Genomic DNA, 20,429 nt, shown 5'->3' with positions numbered 1-20,429 from the left:
TAAACTATTGGAATTTAAGGAATTTTTTTAGTTTCTGTGTATTCATGTAACTTGAAAATAAAACTTTAAGCAGCTCTAATGAGACACTTTCATTTTGTGTACAGGCCGTTGTTAGTGCTGGGGCATATTTAAGAACTGGAATTATAAATGAAAGGTAGATTTGGAAGATTATTCAAGCCTCTTTGGGATTGGCGAGATGAAAACCTCTGAATTTCTGTTACTGGCTGATATTGAAGTATGTGCTGTTGTTAATACTGGTTTTTACTGTGTCATTCATTCTCTCTACTGAAAATTTCTAGGTTGTCAGTTGCCATGGTCTGGCTGGGGATTGTAGTTGGATCTGACTCCATCACTACTCACCGAGTGAGTGGCCAAGAAGAGCTCTTGAGAACTTCTGAGTTTTGGCAGGTTTTCAAAGGCTAGGAAGTATGCTAACAATTTTGATCCAATGAGCAGAACATTTCAGTGGTGGCTAATCAAGAATTAGCCATGTCATATATCAGTTTTCCACGTGGTGTGTGTAGATCATGACATTGTAGGAGCTTCAGGAATTTAGTGATACAATTTTAGATTTTAATATATAGGTCTATGTTATACATAGTTTGTGTTTACAAAGTAATGGTACATTTTACTTGTCAGGAACTGAATTAAATGTTCATGTGAATTATCTCAAATACTTAGCAAATATTTTTTTAAATAGTAAGGAAACCAAGACCAATTAAACCAAGATTAAATTATTCAAGTTCATTCCATTAGTCAAATGTGAATCAGTTACCCCTTGGTGTCTGGGAGATTTGTTTCGGGAACACTGTTCCTCCCGCTTCCCACAGATACCAAAATTCACAGACGCTCAGGTTCCTTATATAAAATGGCGCAGTGCAGTCAACCCTCTGTATCCATGAAAGCGGAACACATGAAGGCATTTGAATTCATCTGTTTGTGTTTAAACCCAGGTAGTCTTGAATGTAGAATTGACCACTTCAAGCTCCTTGTCTTTCGATAATGTTTATCCTCAGAGTTTCTCAGCCTTGCCATTGTTGACCTTCTGAGTCAACTGTCAGATTGTTGTAGTAGGGTGGGTTTTTATTTTATATTAGCGTGGTTAGTAGTGTGCTTGTCCTCTGCCATATATGCCAGTGACATTCTCTCTCCACGTTGTAAAACTAAAAATGCTTGCAGACATTGCCAAATGCTACTTGGTGCACAAAATTGCCCCATTCCCACCCGTGTCAGGAACTACTCTGGATGCTTTGGTACAAATCACCTCAAGGTTTAAAATTATGAAAAGATACAGGGATTTAGTCAAAATTCCTAAATAATTGAAAGACAAAGATTTTATTAAGTATTTCCAAATAAATGCCTTACATTTTCTAGTACTAGAAAATTGTCTTTTAAGACTCTTTAATAATCTCTTTGTGATCAGTATTTCTGGACTTGCCCACACTAAAATGTAAAATTTGGCATGAGACATGTCTTGAAGAAACTACATCCAATTACTGCTGTTATAGACACTGAAGTAGCAATGGAAATTGACTGTCACTGCATCAGATACGAATGCTGCCAGGAAAAATAACATGCCATTTTTTTTACCCTTGAATGAATTTGTTTAGAATTATACTTTTACTGTACTGCTTATTTAAATATACAGCAGATTACTTTGTCATTTCCTGATCTTAATGAGGTCACCAGGCAAAACTGTGTTTCAGGATAGATGTTGCCTTGGGTAGCATTTTTGTATATTTGAAAAATTGCCATTTTCAGAATTGACAGATGCTTCTCAGGAGGTACTTGAATCAACCCTGAATATTCACTGGGAGGACTGATGCTGAAGCTGAAGCTCCAGTACTTTGGCCATCTGATGTGAAGAGCTGACTCACTGGGAAAGACCCTGATGCTGGGAAAGATTGAAGGCAGGAGAAGGGGATGACAGAGGACGAGATGGTTGTATGGCATCACTGTGGATACAAGTTGGAGCAAGCTCTGGGAGATGGTGAAGGACAGGGAAGCCTGGTGTGCTGCAGTCCATGGGGTCAGAGTCAGACACAACTTTGCAACTGAACAACAGGGTATTTGAAGCAAGCAAGCAAAAATTATACTGAATTTTGCTTTTTTCAAGTCTATTAACCCACCCTGATCAGGTTTCACCCTTATCACTTAACTAAAAATGCTTCAGTTTTGGGCATCAATGACCTCCACGTTTCTAAATTTAAAAGTCGATCATCATTGCTCACTTTGACCTAACAGAGTTTACCCAACTCCTTGAAATATTCCTTCACTGTCTAGAATGCCATGCTGTGCTTGTTTTTTTTTTTTTTTTTAATAGCTTTGGCTTTTCTACTCAGTCTGTTGGTGATATACTTTCGTTTCCATGAGCTTTTAATATTGGAGTGCACCAAAGGAAAAAAAAAAAACACTGGACTTTTCCACTAAATGAACTCTTCATCCAGTTTCATGTCTTCAAGTACCATCCTTTGGCTGTTTAATTTTTCAGATCAGGTCTTTTTTCATGTGTGTTTGTGTGTGTGTATCTCTATTCACTTGACCTCTCCATGTGGATTTTTGGAGGCATCTTTAAGATGTCTGATATGAACTTGTAAACATCTCAATTTCTGCATCCACAGTCCTCAGTCCCACTGTTTTCAATATTGTGAGTTTATAGGAACGCCATCCTTAATGGTAGTTCAGTCCAAGATCCTCAGTCTTCATTCATTAACTCTTCAACACCCATGTATCTACTATATTTGAGTATGTTTACTATACCTTCAAAATAATACCCAGAATCTCACTATTTTCAGCACATAATTTCCCCACTGTCACCTTGGCCTTAAGCCATCATCTAACATGAAGTAATAAATAACCTCTCAACTGGGTCTCCCTGTCTACAATCCGTTAGTAACAACAGCAGGCAAAGTGATCTTTAATATATTCCTTTGTTCAATATCCACCAACATTTTCCTGTTTTACTCAGTAAAAGCTAGATTGTTTTGTTGCTAAGTCGTGTCTGACTTTTGCGACCCCATGGACTGTAGCCTGCGAGGCTCCTCTGTCTATGGGATTTCCCAGGCGAGAATACTAGAATGGGTTGCCATTTCTTTTTCCAGGGACTCTTCCCAACCCAGGGATCAAACCCGAGTCTCCTGAATTGCAGGTAGATTCTTTACCCCAGTAAAACTTTATGACTACTTTTTAAATATCTTCCTCTACTAAAATGTAAGCTCTATGAGTATAAGAATATTTGGCCATTTTGTTTGTTGAAATATCCTCAGCACCTGGAATGGTACCTGGCATATAGTTGGTGTTCAAGAAATATTTGGTAAGTGAATGAATAAAGGACCAATTCATCAGGTGTCTAGAGTGGCTAACCTTAAGTTGCTACAAGTGATTTTTGACAGAGGCAGAGAACCAGAATTAGAAATATTGAACACCTTTAGTGAAAGGGCTCTGAGCTATACGTCATCAACCCCAGTGGATAAGTTTTTTATAGGTCTTTTAAAATTTCCAACTAAAGCGTCATCTTTATACTGAAAAACATCTATCCTGACATTTCAAGCTTATTTTCTTATTTCACAACATTTTAATTAGGATGAATCTGAATGAAGGAAAAGTTAGGTACAAGCACAAATAAAACTAGATAAGTCCTCCTTTCATTTAAAAAAAAAATTCCCGAAGTCCATATACCATATTCACCATTTCCAAAAGATATCCATTTTCTTTTCTTCCCATTTTTATCCTTTCCAGTTATAAAAGCAGTGCATGCTCAGCATAACTAAAATAATTCACAGAAAGCATTTTTTATATATCCAAGGCTTTCCTTCAATGGTATCAGAGAATATGCTGGAATGCTACTCTGTTACCACTTTCTCAAAAATGCTCAAATAGGGCATGCAGGAACTTTGTTATCTGAACAAATAGCAGTTACTGTAGAGCAAAACAGAACCTCTAAATTTGAAATTTAAACTTCAAGTAAAAATATACATAGAAATTATGTATATATTTATTACACATAAGTGTTTCTCATTGTAGCAGCTTGTCCCTTTCCTCTAGGGTGATTGATAGAATTCATCTTTGGAGGAAATCTCCACTTTTCTTGAGTAGGTAGAAGGTAAAAAAGACAAGAGAAAGGGTTACAAGAAGGCATCTCATATCAGGATGAAACCGGTAACACCAGTGGATAACATCATTGAGCCAGGGACAATATATATTACTTCATTTACTAATTATAACATTGTAAGGCTATGGTTTTTCCTGTGGTCATGTATGTATGTGAGAGTTGGACTGTGAAGAAGGCTGAGTGCCGAAGAATTGATGCTTTTGAACTGTGGTGTTGGAGAAGACTCTTGAGGGTCCCTTGGACTGCAAGGAGATCCAACCAGTCCATTCTGAAAGAGATCAGCCCTGGGATTTCTTTGGAAGGAATGATGTTAAAGCTGAAACTCCAGTACTTTGGCCACCTCATGCGAAGAGTTGACTCATTGGAAAAGACTGATGCTGGGAGGGATTGGGGGCAGGAGGAGAAGGGGATGACAGAGGATGAGATGGCTGGATGGCATCACTGACTCGATGAACGTGAGTCTGAGTGAACTCCGGGAGTTGGTGATGGACAGGGAGGCCTGGCGTGCTGCGATTCATGGGGTCGCAAAGAGTCGGACACGACTGAGTGACTGAACTGAACTGAACTGAACTGAAGGCTGACTTGCTGCTACTCAACCCCCTCCCCCACCAACTTTTTTAGACAAGTGAAGAGAACAAGACAAAAATATGCCCAGGGCCGTATTTAACTAGGGAGTGGTATAGAGTCAAGCTTTGAATCCAGATAGTTTGACTTCACCTTCACATTCATTCCCTGAACCTGCTAGACGTGTCTCATAGGGTTGTCTTTAGAATTAAATAAGATAATATATGTAAGAGGCTTAATATATCTCCTGGCAAAATAAGTATTACTTAAATATTATATAATTTGTATTATAAAGCCTGGAGTTCATTTCTTTCTGTCCTTCCATCAGAAATTTAATGGGAAACTTAAAAGCCATATTATAAAAAGCTTAAAGGAAAGAAAAGAACTGTTCAGTAAAAGCTTATCCAACTACCAACAATCTGATCCAGTAATTTTTTATTGTAAATATCACTGATTTCAAGGTGACTCCCCTTTTATACCCGAGCTATAAGTCTAAGAAGTGTGATTTATGTTTCTCCCTAGGTTTGCTCAAGCAACGCTTGCCCACATAGCATGCCATAATAATGTTCCACCCTCTCTGATTTGCATTATGACTCCGTGAATTAAAATCTTGTTATGTAGGTCATTTCTCCTCAGCTGAAAATGATACTGAGTTAATCCATGCCTGATATTGAAAGAATTTTTTGATGCTGTTTGAATGATAAATAGCATCTGGAAAAATTTATCTCAGGTCTTTTTTCCTGCTGTTGTTTTTTTAATCTTAAAAGGCAGCAGCTTGTATACTCTATACAAAGCTTTTCTGTTTGTTTCTAACCAAAGCTTTTCTAGGAAAAGAGTTAATACTATACAATATTTTCAGACTCCATAATGATCCATCCTAAATAAAGATACTCTACAAACTTAATTTGTTTTAGACTAGTCAGAAAGTAATTTATCCTTCCTTGTTATATAGTGTATTTCAACATTTTAAATTACAAAGCAACTTTGTTAGGAGAATCTTGGTAAATTTCTAAATTGTTAAATCCTATTGTTTTCATAAGGAGTTTGTGTCATGTTCCCTCTTGAAGCAGTGGTGTGCAGGTAAATGTTTAACAACCAGCTCTCCAGAGGGGAAAATCCTGATTTGTAGCATTTGCAGATTTCTGTGGTTGGCAGATGAATGCCTTCCCCTAAATTAATTCCTGGAACCTGAGAATAAATTTGTTTATATGGCAAAGGAGAAGTAAAATTGTACATGAAATTTCTGTTGATAATCAGCTGACTTTAAAATAGGGACATTATCCTGGATTATTCAGAGCCCAGTGTAATAGAAGAATCCTTAAAAGTGAAAGAGGGAGTCTGAAGGGGAAAGTCAGAGGGAGACGTGACTATAAAAGAATGATAAATGCAATGTTGCTGGCTTCAAAGATGGAGAAAAGAAATCATGAGCCAAGAAATGTGGGAAGCTTCAAAGAAGCTGGAAAACCTATGGAAATGAATTCTCTTAGCACTTCCAAAAAGGAATTCAGTCCAGTGAATTCTAACTAATATAACTGTGAGATAGCAATTTGTGTTTTAAGCCATTAAATTCATGGTAATTTGTTATAGGAGCAATGGGAAAACTAATACATCTACTGTGGCAGAGTTTAAGGTACCATCTTGTTTTTTCAATCGAAGGTTGGAAAAATGCAAGAAGAATTAGCTCTTGAGAGCTGATGTTGAACTCATTCTAACACGGCACTGAGTGGACTCAAATAGGAAAAGGTTTGTTCATTTTCTCCTTATATTTCCTAGTAGAATAATAAACTCAATACAAAGTGACTAATTGAAAACCTCTTACTATCATTATGCTGTTTGCTAATACTTTCTTTTCTTCTTTTTTGTTTTGTTTTTCCTTAGAGTCTAAGGCAACTGGAAGGAAGGAAATGGACATCTAGGGAGGGGAAAGAGAATGGGAGGAGGTGATCACGTTGAACAACTCTTGAGGGTGACGACAGTACAAATGATGTCCCGTTTAGCTGAACAGAATTGAGTCCCCGACATGCTTTTAGATTTTTATACAATATGAAAACTGCTGCTCTTTTATAAAGTGTTTTTTTCAAATTGTTCACTAGAAACTAAGTAAAAAATCAGGATTATATACAGAAAAGAGAACAGGGTTTGAATAACATAGAACTTCAGTCACTGTCCAGCCAAAAAAACCAAAAATAAACTCAAGAGATCAAAAACACCATAATGGAAAAGAAGAGGGCCTTTGATGGGCCATATGTAAACTGGACAGAACTGAGGAAGAAAAAATCTGAGCTAGAGGATATATCAATAGGATCCTTGGAAACTGGAAAGCAAAGAGAACAAAGACTAACAAACAAAAGAATATGCAAGATGTGTGGAACAACTTCACACATACGTGTAACGGAAATAGAAGGAGAAAAAAGAGAGACGAGAGCAGAAGAAATACTTAAATAATAATGACTGAGGACTTGCCAAAATTATGTCATAAGCTAGCTCACAGATCCCTGAGGACACTGAGCAGGTAAATGCCAAAAAAAACTATCCCTAGGCATATTAATTTTAAACTACTGAAAGTCAAGGATAAAAAAAAAATCCTAAAAGAAGCCAGAGGAAAAACAATTACTTGTAGAGGAACAGATTACATTTAGCTTCCCTCAGAAACAATGCAAGCAAGAAGAGAGTGGAGTAAAATATTTTAAATGTTCTGAGAAAGAAAATGCACCTCCCTAGAATTCTGTGCCCTGCAAAATTGTTCAAAAGTGAAGGAGAAATAATGACTCTCAAGCAAAAGCTGATGGAATTCATTGCCAGTAGATCTGCCTTGCAAGAAATGTTAAAAGAAGTTCTTTAACAGAAGAGAAATAATGTAGGTCAGAAACTTGGATTTGCTTAAAGGAAAGGGAGTACATGGAAGAAGGAATAAATGAAGGTAAAATAAAAAATTTTAATTTTCCTTCATAATTTATCTAAGAGCAGTTTGTTCAGATAATACTAACAATGCATCTATATGCTGTGGATTCAATGCACCAATGTGTTTACATGCTATAGATTCAATGTAGCCCCAATCAAAGTCTTGGTAAGTTAGTTTTGTGGATATTGACAAACTGATTCTAAAATTTTTGTGGAGATGGAAAAGAGTCAGAATCACCAACACAATATTAAAGGAGAATAAAGTTTGAAAACTGACAATACCCATGTTCAAGGCTTACTAGAAAGCCATAGTAATCAAGATTGTGTCATGCTGGAAAAGAAGACATAGGTTAATGAAACAGAATCAAGAATCCAGAAAAAATGGTATAGCCACTTCGGAAAACAGCTTGGGGTGGGGGTGCAGTTTCTTATGTAACTGAACATACTATAGGAGCCAGATATTTTTCTCCTTGATGTTTACCCAGAAGAGTTGTAAACTTGTGCCCACAGAAAAACTGTACATGGATATTTATAGCAGCTGTCAAATAATAATTGTTGAAAGAAACCAAGATGTCCTTCAGTAGGTAAATGGATTAAACTGTGGTACATCCGATAACAATAGAATATTATTCAGCACTAAAAGGATATGAGCTATCAACCCATGAAAAGACATGGAAGAATCTTGAATACATATTACTGAATGAAAGAAGCCATCCTGAAAAGGCTCCATTACCCTATGAGTCCAACTATATGATACTCTGAAAAAGACAAAGCTGTAGAGACAGTTAAAAAGTTCAGCAGTTGCCAGGGGTTGAGGTAAAGATACATAAATGGAATACAAAGGATTTCTAAGGCACTGAAAATACTCTGCTTGGTACCATAATGTTGGATATGTGTCATCATACGCTTGTCCAGACCCATAGGATAAATAGCAAGGCTGAACCATAATGTAAACTGTGGACTTGGGATGACTGTGATGTGTCAGTTTAGGTTCATCAGTTGTAACAAATGTACCATTTTGGTGGAGGGTGTTGATGATGGGGGTGGGGGTTCATGCATTTGTAGGGCAAGGGCTATGTGGGAAATCTTTGTATCTTCCCCTCAAGTTTTCTGTGAACCTAAATCTGCTCTAAAAAAAATAAAATCTTCTTAAATCTTTTACTTTAAAAAATAAAATGAAGAGAAGAAAGGAAGGTTAAAAAAAATCCACTGTGACTTTCAATAAATCTGCAATTCTTTTCCCCTTTGCGTCTCTCGTAACACATGGCCACGGACTATATTTGTTTACAAAAACTTTATAAGTAAATCTACTTCCCCATTTCACACATCTTGATTGTTGCACCGAGGTTTTCTTTGTATCCATGAGAAGAGTGTCTATGTCTATTTTGTTTGTCCTTGTATCTCCAGGGCCTGACAGTGTCTGCACTTAATATACCTGCAAGTATTCATTGATTGAATATATAGAACATAATGCGATTGCAGAGGCTTTTGATTTATAGACATTTTCTGAGTGATAGTATAACTTAATTTGTAGATGGTAGTTGAATTTTGAATGAATGTTTAGAAGTGGAAACTCAAGTGCTTATATGTTATTAAAATGAAAATAAAATGCAACAGAATGTTTTTTATAAATACCCAAGGGCTTATATATGAAACATCAATAAACTAGCTATTGAAAAACCCTAATTACTGGCAGTTTACCATGTAGATACCTTATATGATGTTTCTACATGGAAGCTACTAATTTGAATTACCCTGGAAAAATAATGTATATAGGCATTTTTAGTTTATCATTATAATATGGTGATGTACCCCCTCTTACTAGAATCCCACAGTGCCTAATAGTCATGAATAAATTTATAGACATGTTTTTCATATTGAAGCAAAATGACTATGAGCATGAACTATCCTCTTCTTTTAGTTTCCTTACTGCAGGCGAATACAACAAAGGACCTAATGGATAGTGAGAATAAATTACTATATGGAGAAATAAGAACTGTATGTCTATTACTAGTTTTTAGGTCCATAGACAAGGAAACAAAAATAGATCATACTGCTGGTCCATATTGGTATAAAATATAATTTTAGTTCTAGTTTTAAAGTTGATTTTCAAATAAGTATAATTTTTGAATTCAGCTAAATGTTGCCAGGAGAAGAAAATGAGTTTGGTATTTGCTGGCATATCAATTTGTAAACATGATCACAGATCATAAATTGCAAGAAATACAGTGCTGTTTATTTTTTAGATTGCAGTGAGAATTAGTTCACTGGAAAGAAAACAGAAAGGCATTTTAGCTAATTTGTATTGCTTCTTAAAAGCACAAACCTAATAAAATACTATGTTAGGAAAGAAAAGCTTAGAAAACAAAGAACATGGAGAAACATAGAATAATCAGACTGCTAGGGATAAAAAGTAAAGCTTAAGGTATTAGCAGGATTAATTTTGCTCTTGCTTTCTGTAATGGATAGGGAGGGGAGAGAAGGGAGCTCTTGTTTAAATGTGCAAGGCTGTTTACATGGGTTATCTCACTTTTTATCCTCACATCAGTCCTTTTGGGCTGCTGTTGTCTTACTAATTTCAATATCAAAAAAATAAAGTTCAAGGAGGCTGGTTAAGTAAGTCGCACTACCATCTTATAAAAGCAGGCATTTGAATCTAGATCTACATAGCTCCAAAGTCCTTCCTCTTGCCACTATTTTCAGCTGTGCTCATCAAGGGGTGCCAGTACTTTGAGTCCTGACGCCACAGGCACAATGATCTGGTATTAAGAATCTGCAACCTGGTGGAAATGGCTTAAATTTGCCTTAACTGTAGCTTGCTCTTTTCTTTACCTTTGAGTATTTTTATTCCTATATTAACAGATGAAGAAATTGGAGTAGAGAAGTTAAGGAAATTATGGTTACACAGGACACAAATTGCTGAAATGGGATTTGAAATCAGAAATGGTAACTCCAGAGCACACAAACTTAACTACTGTGCTAAAATGTCAGGCCTTATGGAAGAGGAAATATAATCCTTTCTCCCTACTCCAGCTTTCATTATCTCCTGGTGATTTATGCTGCTTATGGGAAGGTGGCTGAGGATAAGGGGGCGAAGTGGGGAGGGGAGTGTAGAGGGAAGAGAACTCAAATACAGTTCTTTAATTAATTACTTTGGTGTTTGTTTCATGGCTCAAACCTGCTTTTGATATATGTTGTGGGAGACAGGAAAACAAAAGGTATATTTGGATAGTGATAAATAGGAATATAAGGTATAAGGTTTTTAGCATGAGGTATGCAAGCTGGTAGTCAGAGATAAGACTAAAATGTGTGTTGAGGACAGATCAAGAAAGGAAGAAAAGATAAGAGTGGATTTTATATGATGGTTGAAGAGAAACATTTATGATGGATACAATTAGAGATTTGCTTTTGGAAGATTAATCTGGCATAGTTGTACATGTGAATTTGAGAGAGGAGACATTGGAATCAAAGTCCAACTGAAAAGCTATTTAAAAAATAATTTAGACTACATGAATTTATTAGGGAAATAATACTTGTTAAAACAGAAAAACCCCCCTATGTTAGTCATCTCAGGCTGCCATAACAAAACCATACACATAGTGGTTTAAACAAAGGAAATGTATTTTCTTACAGTTCTGGAAGCTGGAAGACTGAGATTAGGGTGCCTGCAATGGTTGGTTTCTGGTGAGAACACTTCCTGGGAGGTAACCTTCTCTATGTTATGACATGGCCAAGGGAGAGACAGCAAATTCCCTGGTGTCTCTTTATGAGGCCACTAACGCCATCATGAGGGCTTCCCTGGTAGCTCAATGGTAAAGAATCCAGTTGCCAATGCAAGAGACACAGGGGACACAGGTTTGATCCTTGGCTTGAGGAGATTCCCTGGAGAAGGAAATGCAACCCACTCCAGTATTTTTGCCTGGAGAATCCCATGGACAGAGAAGCCTGGCGGGCTCCAGTCCACGGAGTCACAAAAGAGTCAGACGTGACTTAGCGACTAAACAACAACAATGCCATCATGAGCCCCACTCCTAACCTCTTCTAACCTCTTCTAACCCTAATCACGTCCCAAAGGCCCCATATCAAATACTATCATACTGGAGTTTAGGGCTTCAACATATACATTATGGGGGGATATAAACATTCACTCCATTATACCCCACATCTTCATGGCTTAACTGAATAGAATTTAATGAAGTTTGACATGTTTTCATTGGTGGGAAGTTTTCAATATGGGTCATGTTCAAAGTTGAGATTGATCCCTGCATGATGCATAATAGTTTCTACAGCAGGGAGTGAGTGTAGTTTTTTCTATGCTAGGTCTGAACATATCTCCTATTAGAGACTTAAGAATTATGAGATGAACTCTCTGCCTCCCACATACTCAATAATATAATATATAATCATGTATGATACCAGATAATCCCAGGAAACATACCCATTCAGAAAGAAGAGTAGGAACACACATCAGTCTCTGGTCCATTATGGCTCTGAAATCTCTCCATTTTATGAGAGTCCCCTTCCCTAGGGATAGGGAGTGTCCCTTGATTGGGTAATTCTAGTTTCTGGGAGATGCGGCTCAGTCCATTGTTTTCTGTGTTTCTTAGGTCTTTTCTTTTAAAGAGTACTTTTCAGTATTCCCCTTGGTCTCACCTAAAATAAATACTGGAGAATATGCCCTCCCTGGGTACTTAGTAGCTTTTTTTGAACCTGCTTTTTGTCTGAGGAAAGTTAGAGGCCAGGGGTTGTTCTAAGACTCTAATGGTCTCAGATATTTCTAGTCTAGGTTCATGATTTATCTGACAAAAAAATGCTCTTGTAAACTTAATAGGCATTTAATCTGATTCCAGTGACTTTTACCTGCCTATCACACACCTGCAGCTCTTTTAAAGACATAGATAGGTTTACTACATATCTTTTCTAACCACCTTCTTCTCTCTATTACTCTCACTCTCAACTCATTATGATCTCTTAGTGTTTCACCTTAATTGGAGTACCTTGCACCTACCAGACTCCGACAGCAGAAACATACCCTTAATTTATTTACCTTGGGGCATTTTGTCCAACTGAAAGTATTTACTGGGTGCCAACTCAATTTATGCACAAACCCTAGCTTTGATATTTGCCAGAGGCTCAGTTTTAATCAGTTTGAATTCACTGTTTTACTATTTGAGTTTGAAGAGAGTTACCTCTTTCAACTCTACAAATCACTGAATTTCTGCATTCTCTCTAAATCATATATTTCTGTTTCTTACCAGCCAATTCTTTTCATGAGCTTCTCATTTTCCTGTGGTATCTCACTGAATGTAGGCAATGCCAACTAGAACGTGTTGCTAAACTTCATTTTCCAAACTTTTCCTTTAGGATCACAGTTTGTTAGGTATGTAATCTTCTATATAAGTTATTTCAGGGAACAGGTCTGCCAGATGTTTTGCCGTGGCATAGTTTTTGGACAAACATATTTTCAGCCTCTGAAAAGACTTTCCTCTTCACCTATTGCCTAAACCCAGTGCCACATTTGTAGATCAAATTGCCAACATTCACTGGATTATAGAGAAAGCAAGAGAATTCCAGAAAACAATCTACCTCTGTTTCATTGACTATGCTAAACCCTTTGACTGTGTGGATCATAACCAATTGTGGAAAGCTCTTAAAGAGATGGGAATACCAGACCATCTTACCCATCTCCTGAGAAACTTGTATGCGGGTCAAGAACCAACAGTTAGAACCCTGTATGGAACAACTGATTGGTTCATGATTGAGAAAGGAGTACAATAGGGCTGTCTCCTGTCATCCTGTTTGTTTAACCTGTATACTTAGCCCATCATGAGAAATGCTGGGCTAGATGCTTTACAAGCCACAGTCAAGAATGGCAGGAGAAACATCAACAACCTCAGATAGGTGGATGGTACCACTCTAATGGCAGAAAGTGAAGAGGAACTAAAGTGCCTCTTGATGAGGGTGAAGGAGGAGAGTGAAAGAGTTGGCTTAAAGCTAAATATTAAAAACAACTAAGATCGTGGCATTCAGCCCCATTATTTCAAGACAAATAGAAGGAGAAAAGGTGGAAGTAGTGACAGTTTCTTCTTGGGCTCTAAAATCACTGCGGATGGTGACTGCAGCCATGCAATCAGAAGACGATTGCTTCTCAGCAGGAAAGTTGTGACAAACCCAGACAGTGTGTCAAAAAACAGACATTACTCTGCCAACAAAGGTCCATGTAGCCAAGGCTGTGGTCTTCCCAGTGGCCGTGTACAGTTGTGAGAGCTTGACTATAAAAAAGGCAGAATGACAAAGAATTGATGCCTTCGAACTGTGGTGCTGGAAAAGACTCCTGAAAGTCCCTTGGACAGTAAGGAGATCAAACCAGTCAATCTTAAGGGAAATCAACCCTGAATATTCACTGGAAGGCCTGATGCTGAAGCCCAGTCTCCAATATTTTAGTTGTCTTATGCGAACAGCTGCCTCATTGGAAAAGTCCGTGATGCTGGGAAAGATTGAGGGCAGAATAAGAGGGCATCAGAGGTTGAGATGGCTGGATGGCATTACCAATGCAATGGAAATGAACTCAGGCAAACTGCGGGAGAAGGTGAGGGACAGGGAGGCCTGGCATGCTGCAATCTGTGGGATTGAAAAGAGTTGGACATGACTGGGCAACTGAACAACAACAATTGTTTTGGCAGCACCTGACTGAAAGGTACTAATTTTTACATTTTTCAGGATAGGATAGATTATGACATAGAAATGAAACTCCCAAGTATCAGTGGCTTACTAAACCAAATTTGTTTTTCTTTTATGCTACATGCTTACTGTGAGTTGGGTAAGAGGTTCTGTTCATAGTGGTCACTAAGGAATCGAGGCTAGTGGAAATTTCAACCTTCTTCCAAAATCATAGGGTAGCCCATCTGTTGTCATTTGTTTGGATATTTCCCAGTCTTAGCACTGAAAACCCTGCTTCCCATGAACCCAGTCAACATAACAGTGTTTCTGGTATTGTTCTGGTCTTTCATCTGGAACTCCTGTGTCTTAGGGAATCACTCAGTTCTGGGGAAATTGAGGTAACTGGTCACCTGACACAATCAGTACAGCAGTGGGAAGGAAATGTTATTCTTAAGCCATCAGACCAAAAATGACATCTGCCACTGTTCCTTCCTCTCATTAGTCAGTGTGAGTCGGATGGCATTGTCTCAGATCAAAGTGGGCAGAGAAGAGCAACTGACCATGTGTTTACAAGGCAGAGTCAGAAATGTTTAGTGAACAGCACAAACTACCACAGGAAGAAGACAAAGTAGTTTAATAAGCAGCTGGTTAGATCATAACATATAAAAGAAATTGGTGGCAGTTTAAGATATTAAAACATATGAAAAGTTATACAAATAAAATCAATATAAATATGATAAAAGCTGGTATTTAAAAAGGAACCTAGAAAATAAATTAGATCCCAAAGATAACAGATCTGTTTTTGAACTATAAATTTAGCAACAAATAGTTTCTTGGTTCTAGTTAGTATGTATACATGTACATGTGGTGGTGGATATAATACATGTAGAATTTTAAGCTCAGTTACTCTCTGAGAATTTTGTAGAATATATGAGCAATGAATGCAAATGAATCACTTGTAAAAATTTCTCTTTCTGAGCTCTGCCAATGTGAGAATGAACTAAGGGTTTCCAAATTTACCAGTTACTAGAGTATAGGTGCAGAATAGTGTCTAATCATTTATTCATCTATCAACTTATTCAGTATTTATTTAGTGACATAAACTGTGGATATAGGGAGAGAAAATGTAAGGATGTAGACAGAAAATGCCCCTCTTCTCATTGGAGGAGACAGATAAACAGGTAAATATGTTAGATTGTGATAATTACTGTGAGGGGAATGAACAGGATGACTAGATAGAGAACAAAGAGAGAGGGCACAGAACGGGTAGGAAGTATTTCGATTCGAATCATAGGGAAATTTCTCTGTGAGGGAGTTATATAGTAGGAATAAGCTGCCAGGGGAAGAGCTGGGATAGCTTTATAGCCGCAAGTGTTACCAGGTACAAAGACACGGAGGTTGCAGTAGTGCAGTAGCAGCGTTAATCGCTCAGCCACGTCCGACTCTTTGCTTCCCCATGGACTGTAGCCCACCAGGCTCCTCTGTCCATGGAATTCTGCCAGCAAGAATACTGGAGTGGGTTGCCATTCCTTTCTCCAGGGGATCTTCCCAAACCAGGAATCAAACCCGGGTCTCCTACATTGCAGGCAGATTCTTTATTGTCTGAACCACCATGGAAGCCCTGAGGCTTCAAAGAGGAACCAAATAAAGCCAACATGGTCAGAGTATAGCCTTGGGAAAATTGATACAAAAAGAAGCGGAAGAAGAGGTAAGAGCCAGGCCAGGGTAAAGAGTTTGGACTTTATTTTGATCATAGATTTTTATTCAGTAAGTGATATGATCTGCTTTTTGTTTTACAAAGAATAATCTGATTGGTGTTTGGAGTATGGATGGAAGAAGGCAAGAAAAAAAGCAAGGAGACACGGTTTGATCCCTGATCTGGGAAGATACCCTGGAGAAGGAAATGGCAATCCACTCCAGTATTCTTGCCTGGGAAATCCCATACACAGAGGGGCCTCATGGGCTATAGTCCATGGTGTTATGAAGATTCAGACATGACTTAGTGAGCAAACAGCAACAACAACAAAAATGGGTATGGAGAGAAAAGGATAGATTTTAGATACAATGTGGAGGTAGTAGCAGTGGGATCTGATGATGAATGTGATGGTAAAGAATCTGCCTGCAATATAGGTGACCCAGGTTTAATTCTTGGGTTGGGAAGATCCACTGGAGAATAGAATGGCTACCACTTCAGTGGTCTCACCAGGAGAATCCCATGAACAGAGGACCCTGTTGAGCTACAGTCCATGGGGTTGCAGAGTCAGACACGACTGAGCAACTAACACTGACTGATTGAAGAAGGAAAAGAGAGAATAGGATCAAAGATTACTCTTTAGTTTTTGGGCTTTAGCCATCCACTGTATGGATATACCCTTTACTGATCTATCAGAAACCTGGAAAGAAACAAGATCTGTGGGAAAATCAAGAATTCTTCTTAGATAGACAGTTTGATTTACTTGTTGGACATCCAAGTGGAAATATCAAGTAAGCACTTAGATATGTGGTTCTGGAGACCTGGAGAGATATACGTAATGACACTTATGAGACATCAACGTATTGGTGTATTGTAAGGTAAGGTAGTGGTTAAAGAAACATAGGGAGAATGTGCAGATATGAAAGAAAAGAAGTCCTGTGCTGATTTGGAGGCACTCCAAGATTTAGAGACTTTGTAGAGAAGATAGAACAGAAAAAGGAGACTGAGAAGATCCAGCTGGTAACACAGAGTTCAGTGTACTGAACATGGGATAGAGGAGACTGTTTTAAGAAGGAGTGGTGGTGGTGGTAGTGAATTGTGCTACTGCTGCTGAAAAGTTCAATAAAGAAAAAAAAATAACCATCAAATTTGTCAACATGAGAACTGCAACAAGAGCAGTCTCTATGGAATAGCTTGAGGGATGAGTATAAAATGAGGAAATGGAGACAGTGAGTGTAGATAAAATCTCCAGGCATAAAGTAATCATATCAAATATAAACAGCAGTAATATAATTAAATTGTAACAATATACCCCAGTAAACAAAAATATTACCAATTCATAATTATATCACTTATCTCTAGATGGAAATTAATTACAGAAGGTGATAGTGAGTGTAAATCTAAAAAAGGAAGGCCAAAGTCCAGAAATCTACCAGTTATTCCAATAGTCTCAGAGAGAGAGTGACAATGAACCTAGAGAGAACTGCTCTCATCACCATAGAGATGGCTTTGGTGAAGAGCAAGGAGAATTCTTCATAGTTCACTATTGTCTGAGTGAAGAGTACCTTCACTGGTTAAATTTTATTTCTCTTTACTTTGATTTCTTGCCTCCCAAACAACCATCTGACTAATAAAATTCTGTGTCCCAAAGTAACTGATACCAGAGAGAAGGGAAAGAAAAACAAAGAGCAGTTTTGATGGAAGGCAGAATGAATGGAAGGATTCATTTTGGAGATGAGACGTTTCTGGTTTCCATTTTTGTTTTTTTCCCCTAAGAAGAAAATAAAGAAGATAGTATGCAATCACACAGCGAAGTATGTAGTAACAGACCAAGTGTGGAGCTTGGGTTGCCATAACAGCGTACCACATACTGGATGATTTAGACAACAGAAATTTATTTTCTCACACTTCTGGAGGTTGGAAATCCAAGATCAAGGTGCCAGAAAATTCAGTTTCTGGTAATACGTCTTTCCCTGGCTTGCAGACTGCTTTCTCCCTGTTCCCTTTCATGAACTTTATTTTGTGTGTGTGTGCATGCCAAGAAATCTCTGATGTCTTTTCCTATTCTTATAAGAACACTAGTCCTACCAGATAAGGGTTCTACCCTTATGATCTCATTTAACCTTCATTACCTAAAGGCCCTATCTTCATATACAGTCACTTTGAAGGTTTGGGCACATGAGTTTGAGGGGAACACTATTCAGTTCATAACAAATGGTTTTACTCTTAAAAAAGGACGATGCATTTTCTATTGACTAGATAATAATCAATAGAAATTATTGAAAAATATGAAAGGATTGTGTAGCCATATTACAGTTTGACTACATTTCAAAGCAAGACAGCAGCATGGGAGTGGGAATTCATATAAAGGCCAGAGGTTAAATAGATTTGAAAATTGAAATAGTAGACATAAACAAGAATGTCCAGGAGTATGGGGGAGATGTGGGCAGAAGAAAATATTGTTAATGTGGGCTTCTTCAGAATGGTTGGCCATTGGATTTAAACTAATGCTTTCCTAAATTTTTTCATGTCAATGTCAGGAAAATGACAAAGCAATGACAATTTTGTACCATTTTGAGACATCTATATGGGTCTTGGTGGAAAAATTTTATATTATCAATTTTACATTTTAGTAATATATACTTAGGGAGAATAATGAATAGAAAATACTACAGAAGATATTACTTTTGAATTTGTTTGCAACTTAATAAAATACTTTAAAATGTCTTAATGAAAAATTTAAGTTTGTTTTCTGAGCGTATCATTTTTAAAATCAGAATTTTTTCCCTTTAGAATAGCCATATGCCATTATTGATTAAGACTTTTAAGTGGTGATACATTTAAATTCTTGATAGTCATTATTGATATAATAAGTAAGTATATAATAAAAATTAAAATATAATTTTTAGGATATTTGTAGGAATTGAAATCATTTTCAAAAATGATTTTAAAAAGTTTTTTTTCACTGGCAAATGTAATATTGGACTTTCTCTGAGATAGTAAAGAGATTCAAATCCAGTTAAACTTTTCCAGACCAAGAATTTAAATGCATTTGCATTGTTAGAAGAATCTTCCTTTTGCTAGCTTGGTGGCTGCAGAAAGGACAAATTAACCATGACTTATTTAGGAGGACATTTTGGGATGTAGTCTCCATCTGTACCTGCCCAGGGTTCTGCCTGACCTCTTCACTCCAACATCCTGGAGCATGGGCTGTATTACTTGATTGACTGGAACACAAACTCCTTCAACAGCTTCCTGGGTCACTTGTGGGGAATGGGCAGTGACTGAGTGCTGAAACTCTTGAGGATGTCCAAGTGATAGAACACATCCTTGTCCATGCTCGTCATTGTGTGACAGAATGGGAGGCACCAAGGGTTACTCATTTTTTGTGGGCAGCACTTGATTTGCCTCCTGAGGAGCCCCAGAGAAGGCTGCTATCTGCCAGGGGTTACCAAATAGAGTAGTGGTCGATCCAGGCCCCACCATGCTTCTTGAAGATTAAATAGAACGTCATTTTAGGTAGCTATGTCTAAGTTTTGCAAAGAGACAATTATAATAAAATCAGAAGAGGGATGATGGTTTCAAGGAACTAGGAGAAGTTTTAATGAGGAAAAAGAATAGGTTCATTCTACTCAGAGCTTACATTCTAAAACTTCTGTCCATGTCCCCCCCTTTGTGCTTATAATATAAAAAACACAAAATGATGTGTTTATTCAGACCAGTGGATCATCCAACTCAATCCTTTTGTATACTAGCACCAAGAAATATTTTATAGGGAAACATAATTCTTTCCAAGCAAGGAATAATACCAACTTTACTTACTTAAAAAAAACAACTATTATAGATAGGTCATCTGTGTATTTGTGTCAGTCTTCTTGAATATAACATAGTACTCTTCTGGTAGTAGCCAATATATATTTTAAACAGCTTTATTGAGATATGATTTGCATAGTATGCAATTCATCTTGTAGAGTGTATAATTCCATGATTTTTCATATGTTCACAGAGATGTGCAGCTGTCACCACATTCAATTTTAGAGCATTTTCTTCACCTCAGGAAATAACTCTGTAACCTTTAGCTATTATCATCCTACTCCCCCATAACTTTCTTAGCTCTAAGCAACCAGTAATTTACCTTCTGCCTGTAGAGATTGCCTATTCTGGCCTTTCAAATGAATGGAATCATATAATATGGAGGCTTTTGTGACTAACTTTTTTCACTTAGCATAATGTTTTTTTAAGATTCATCTGCTGCTGCTGCTAAGTCGCTTCCGTTGTGTCCAACTCTGTGCGACCCCATAGACGGCAGCCCACCAGGCTCCGCCCTCCCTGGGATTCTCCAGGCAAGAACACTGGAGTGGGTTGCCATTTCCTTCTCCAATGCATGAAAGTGAAGCCACTCAGTCATGCCCGACTCTTAGCGACCCCATGGACTGCAGCCTACCAGGCTCCTCCATCCATGAGATTTTCCAGGCAAGAGTACCGGAGTGGGTTGCCATT

General features: G+C 37.6%; 1 long non-coding RNA gene across 1 annotated transcript; it reads left to right on the top strand.

Annotated features, from left to right (window-relative positions):
* The first annotated feature begins 5,637 nt into the window (after window positions 1–5,637).
* LOC123334663 lies at window positions 5,638–6,882 on the top strand. The gene is made up of 2 exons (XR_006552667.2): window positions 5,638–6,418; window positions 6,554–6,882. It is a non-coding gene; the product is annotated as an uncharacterized LOC123334663 (long non-coding RNA).
* The last annotated feature ends 13,547 nt before the right edge of the window (window positions 6,883–20,429 follow it).

The sequence above is a fragment of the Bubalus bubalis genome, chromosome 8, assembly GCF_019923935.1.
Source record: "Bubalus bubalis isolate 160015118507 breed Murrah chromosome 8, NDDB_SH_1, whole genome shotgun sequence".
NCBI lineage: Eukaryota > Metazoa > Chordata > Mammalia > Artiodactyla > Bovidae > Bubalus > Bubalus bubalis.
The sequence above is the reverse complement of the archived record's forward strand: the minus strand, read 5'-3'. Positions and strand labels throughout refer to the sequence as shown.